This window comes from Aphidius gifuensis, linkage group LG6, assembly GCF_014905175.1.
Source record: "Aphidius gifuensis isolate YNYX2018 linkage group LG6, ASM1490517v1, whole genome shotgun sequence".
NCBI lineage: Eukaryota > Metazoa > Arthropoda > Insecta > Hymenoptera > Braconidae > Aphidius > Aphidius gifuensis.
In genome coordinates this window covers 18168245-18174943 of record NC_057793.1, presented here as the reverse complement: position 1 = coordinate 18174943, position 6699 = coordinate 18168245, and positions in this window count along the sequence as shown.

Sequence of the window (6699 nt, the reverse complement as noted above, 5' to 3'; positions counted from 1 at the left end):
AGTACTTTCAAAAATTGAAGGTCATGGTTCGAAGCATGAATAGCAGACAAGCCATGAACAAGACTTCACGTATACTGTTACAATGAAGACACATTGCAGTTAGTCCTTGTTTTCTTGCAGTTTTCAAATTAATTTGTTCACAGAAATAAATACATTTTTAATGCGTAAATAGCTTTTGCCATCCAGCGAGAGCATGGTGAAATGCACCTGGGTATCTAAATTTCGCTTCAGAAGGTGGAACGCACCAATGACTATTCGGGTCAAATTTAATAGTTCTTGATAGTCATCTCTTAAACATCTATCTTTCAACTTATCCTGCACAAAACAAATCGATTGCATCGATATGTTCTATAAACTATTCTTTAAACTTCCATCTTGTATACCTGTTGTGAACTTCATGATCTAAATTATTCCAGCCGTCTCGGAATCGTTTAAATAAAGAAACGTTTGGACTTCCAACTGATGGAATATATACTTCAAAAAGCACTTCTTAATACCAGCTCAAAATATGGTGTCGACAAGGAAATAGAGTAGTTGCTTTCTAACAATTGCTCTAAAAACAACTGCTTTAACGCCTTTGTGAATCCCCAAATTAGCTTAGCAGTAGTATCACAGCATAAGAGCTTTTTTATTTTGTCAGCAAGATTCCAATCAATAAGGACTTCGAATAATGCTTTTGCCTGGGTAGGAGCCATGGAATTATCAATTTCAGGTACAGCCTAAAAAGCTGTTCAGTTCCATTTGCAGTTAGCAACTTCACTGGCAGTCTCTCAAATAATTCATGCTTCTACCAAAGTTTGGGAGAAGTTTTTCCATCAAAATGCAGGGTCACTGCCTTCAAATCAATTCCGTTGAAAATTCCTTTTATTTTTCTCTGCCAGATCTCTACGATGCTTTTCTCTTGTAGAGTGAATTGAATTTCTGTTTATTATAAATCATTTGGATCGATGTTTAATGCTTGAGTCGTAGCAATGAGCAAATGGACTGCATTCCGATCTGATACTTTACATCTGTCGAGAACTGCTGATAATTTGGGTGTTATCACAAGTTTGATTCCACGAGACTTCTTGGCGCTTAGAAGGGCCTGCTTCAGTTTCATTACTAGCAGAAAAGTTAGATCCAACACTTTTATGACTCAATGCGAGAACAGTGAACAAACCAGAGCTACCTGATTCTAATTCTGTTTATTTCTAGTACGAAAATCCGAATACCACTATTAATATTCTCAGAAATATATAAAAGCAGAGTGGGAAGTTCGTCTGTTATTTCAGCGTGCCGTAAATACCATGCAACATGGTGAAATATAGTTTAAAAAAGACGATCTGAACCTCCATACATGGAAATGGCCTCTCGAAAAATAGCCTTATTTTTTGAGAAAGCTGCTCAAGAAAGGCCTTATTTCTTTGAACTCTCAAAAATGGTCTTATATTTTTGGCTTCTTCTAAATGGCCTTTAAAAATGGTTTTTTCGTGTTTTTGGCCTAAAAGAAATTCTCTCATGTTAATTTGCATTCTTGAAAAATTCTCATAACATTTGCAAAACATGAGGACATTTTAAAAACAATAACATGAGAGATAATTTCTATTTAATAATAAGAAATTTTTTCACAACACACATATTTACAGACGACTCTACAGTATTATTATTACTGAAATATAGAAAAATCACCATGTTATTAAATGGGAAAAAGTAAAGAATTAGCTTGAGGGCACGGGTTAATATTAAGATAGGGCTTTGAAATTTTGTCAGGATTTTTTTTTATTTATTTGGAACCATTCTAGGGGGTGCACTACAACAACAACAACAACAACAACAACAACAACAACAACAACAACAACAACAACAACAACAACAACAACAACAACAACAACAACAACAACAACAACAACAACAACAACAACAACAACAACAACAACAACAACAACAACAACAACAACAACAACAGCAGCAACAACAGCAACAACAGCAACAGCAACAACAGCAACAGCAACAACAGCAACAGCAACAGCAACAACAACTACAACAACAACAACAACAACAACAACAACAACAACAACAACAACAACACCAACAACAACAACAACAACAACAACAACAACAACAACAACAACAACAACAACAACAACAACAACAACAACAACAACAACAACAACAACAACTGTTCATTAAAAAAGTTTATTTTAAAAATTCATTTCTTCATTAAATTATCATTATTATTATTATTATTTATAATTTCTTTTTTTTTTCTTTGTTTGTCAATAATTAATTAATTAATTTAATTATGGATTTAAATGTACAGAAAATTTCTAGTTTACATAATAATAGCAACATTGGAAATGTAAAAGGTGTGATTATTGATATCTGCAATTTATTCCCATATAATTCAAATGATGGCCCTGGTGGAAATATTACTCCGGCATTACTCCGACATTATTCCGGCATTACTCCGGCATTATTCCGGCATTTCTCCGTTTTTGTCCCATTTCTGGAGAAATTCCTCCGGCATGAGGTTGATGGCGGAAAAATTACTCCGGCATAAAATTGATGGCGGAGAAATTATTCCGGCATGGGATTAATGCCAGCAAAATTATTCCGGCATGAAACTGATGGCGGAGAAATTATTCCGGCATGAGATTCATGCCGTAGAAATTGTTCCGGCATGGGATTAATGCCAGCAAAATTATTCCGGCATGGGATTGATGGCGGAGGAATTATCCCGGCATAGGATTCGTGCCGGAGAAATTATTCCGGCATGGGATCAGTGAAGGAGAAATTATTTCGGCATTAGATCAGTGAAGGAGAAAAAACTCCGGCATAAAACTTGTGGTGGATTCATTTTTCCGACATTAATTTCATGCCGACAAAATTATTCCGGCATGAGATTGAAGGCGTAAAAATTACTCCGCCATAAGATTGATGGCGGAGTAATTACTCTGGCATGAGATTAATCTCGGAAAAATTAGTCCACCACTAGTTTTATGCCGAAGCATTTTCTTCAGCATTCAGCTTATGCCAGAATAATTACTCCGGCATAACATTAATGCCGGAGTAATTAATTCGGCATGAGATTACTAAAAAACAATGTAGAAATGTTATATGTTCATCAATTTTATCAAATATATTTATTTAAACTAACCATCACATTTAATGACTCAGAAAAACTAAAATTATATTTTCGGAATGTGGTATGTTTATAATTAACTGCTTTTCTAAGATCTATAAATTTATCATCAATTATATAACGTACACGCCATGATAAATCAGCAGCACAATGACGTAATTTTGGCATAACACGTTGTTCAACATCTTCTCGTTGTAATAATGTTGCAATATACTAACACATGCATCAACAGCTAATAAACGCACAGAATCTTGTTCATCTCGTGCAAGTATACTTCATAGTAGACTTCATTAGACGTGAATGACGACCATACATACATACATACATACATACATACATACATACATACATTTATATATTTGCTTTATACAGGTTCTAAAAATATACACTGACTGAAAATACATACCGCGTGGACGTAGTACGCAACGCGGAAACGGAAATTCAGTCAGTTGAAAGTGGAAGAACTTCTTGAAAAAGCTGAACATAAAATCGTTAATTCAGAAAAAGATGTTTTTTCTGATGAAGAACTTGAGAAATTCATGGATTACAGTGATTTAATAAAACAAATAAATAAATTTGAAGAATGGAATGCAACTAATAACAAAATTAAAATCGAAAAACATCAAAATAGCAATAACTATAATGATGAATGTAAATTGATTTCACTACTGATGATGTCATGTTAAAATTATGTAATAAAACTTTTCTTTTCGTTTGCTTTTTTAAAACTGACAAGAGTTGGATCAATGCATTCATTCTAGATACATGGATTTATTACCACGAGCTGGCAGTTTTTCAGCATTCATTCCTTGACATTGCATTTTTGTATTTATATTTTTTCTATTTCATAAATCTCAAACGTTTTGATACGACGTTCAATTGCATCTCATGAACGATTTAATTTTGTTGTTAGATGTGCACATATTTATTGTTTACTATCATATCTATGCTCCAACAAATATTGAATTATATAATCATGTTCAAAAGCAGAAAATCTGTAACAAATAATAATGAGAAAAATTAGTTTATTATTTAGTTAAGACGTTAGTAAACAATAATAATTTTGTTTCATATTTTTTTCGATTGTTATTTTACCTCTTTTCTGAAGTCATAGTTTTTTTAGTGCTATATAAATTTGAAAACCGAGTAAATATACTGTTAAGAGATCTGTTATCTAGACCCAAGAATCTAAAGAAGTTTTTCCTTCGATGAGTAGTCGGTATATAGTATTTTTTACCATTACGGAGATTGATAAATGGTTCCACATTTTTTTTATTCCAATCATGAAGCTGTAAATAAATTGAATTAGATTAATTGAATAATTTAATAAATAAAAATTTCCGAATTTTCCAATTATCCTTTTTTTGTTTAAATAAAACCACTCACGACACAAAAGTCATTCCAATTTTCTTATTATTAAATGATCTTCATCACAGTCGTAACAACCTTTTTTAATTTGAATAAATTTCTTAAATTTTTCACGTTCAACTAGTGATGGTTGATTACCAGGATTGTTTCCAATATAATGTTCATCAGGTAGTACGTAATTTAATTGAATTTTCATGTTTGTTAGTTTTTCCAAATCCTCATCACTAACAATAATATTTTTTTCATCTTGTACTGCCTCATCAGTGGTACTTTTTTCGTATTGTTTTTTTTTGCTTTGGCGTTTAAAAAAAACTTGAATCATCAGCTTCGGTATTTTTTTTGGTTGATTTATTGGGTGATAATTGAATTAATTTATTAACAAGAAATCATCATCATCATCATCATCATCATCAAGTGAAATGAAGTGAAATCGAGTGAAAGATGGCCGTGTCATTAAGTATCGTTAATTAATCATCAAAAACCTGAAAACACTTTATACATGAACAAAAAAAAAAAAAACAAATATTTTTCGAGCGCTGCGCCGAATTTTTGGGTTTTTGTAAATTGATTATCCGGACCCCTGCTAAAAAAAATCTTTACAAATTTTTCGCGTTATATTTTACTTTATTCTAATTTTCATTTACAGAAAATTGCGTGCTTTATACTCGAAAAAAAACATAATTGAAAATTATCAAGATGTATTTCATGTCAAAGGGGAAAAATTAACTTGTACCAATGTCATACAGCTTCGTATACCGACAATTGACGATATTTCTGTTTTTATTAAACAATACAGATTTCCTCCTGAACACTCGGGAGAAATTAAAAGACAGGTAAAAGAGTTAGAAGCACACCGAATTATCGAAGTTTCTGAAAGTCCTTACTCCTCTCCTATATGGTTAGTTCCTAAGAAAGATAGGTCCTAACGGAGAAAAGAAATTTAGACTAGTTAACTACTATCAAGAACTAAATAAAAAAAAAAAATTTGTGTGTGTTAGCAGTACGCGCAAGGGAAGTGAAACTTTTTTTGCAGTTCGTTAAGATATTCGTAACGACTTTAATAATATTGACAATCAATTAGTAAATGATGATATTATTGATGATATCAATAATATTGATAATGTTTATAGTGTAGGGGTCTTCGATTCTCGGCGATTTTTTAAGTACTCGAGTACTGGATCGATTCATATCAGCTACAAGTATCCGATTCTTTTCAGAGCCGATTAATCGATTCACGATTCTTTTTCACCGAATATCGCCAAAAGAATCGGTCTTGTTTTTCGCCCTTACGAAGCGCATTGTTCTAGGTTTTATAAACCTAGGCCATCATTTGTATTTATTTTAAACTCTTTTTTAATATAAAATAAAAAAAGAAAAAAAATTAGAAAGAAACAACAAAGTTCGTTGACACTTGATGATTGGGGATTGGCTTCTGACAGTTCTCATATAAATAATAAATATTAATATTAAATAAAAAATATTAATATAAATATGAATATTATTTAATATTTAATATTCAATATTTAATGAATAATAATAATATTTAATTATTTATTATTAATATTTATAATATTCTCTTTTTTAACATCATATTTTTCATTCAATTTCATTCGTTTTTTTTTCTATTAATATTGTGTATACATAAAAAATAATGTATGATTAATAAAATTGATAAAAAAATAATTATAAAAACACGATTTTTTAATCGATTCTTGATGAATCGAGTACTTTTTGTATACCTAATTGAGTATATGTATTCATTTATAATTTTTTGATTCATTATTTTCATAAGCGCTGCGAACCAATCAGCTACACTATTGGCAACGCACACATTCATTCAAAGCATATCTCATTTCTCGCTCGTAGCCACTCACTCACTCACTCTTATTAGTTTTTTGGGCAAATGCTTGCTCGGTCCGAGCGTTCGCTTGCTCCGAGCGTTACATGGCCGACACACTGATTTTTTTTTTACTACCCTGCAAAAAGAAGTTTCACTTCAAAAATCAATTAGCGATGCTCACTCTTCACCTAATATATCCGAAATTTTAGGTCAATCAAGGGGCGCGAAATATTTCTCTACATTTGATTTAGCAAGTGGATTCCATCCGATTCCTCTGCATCCAGAAGACAAAACTAAAACTGCTTTTTCTACACCATATAATCATTATCAATACACTCGTGTATCACACCACGTATCCAAATATACCACG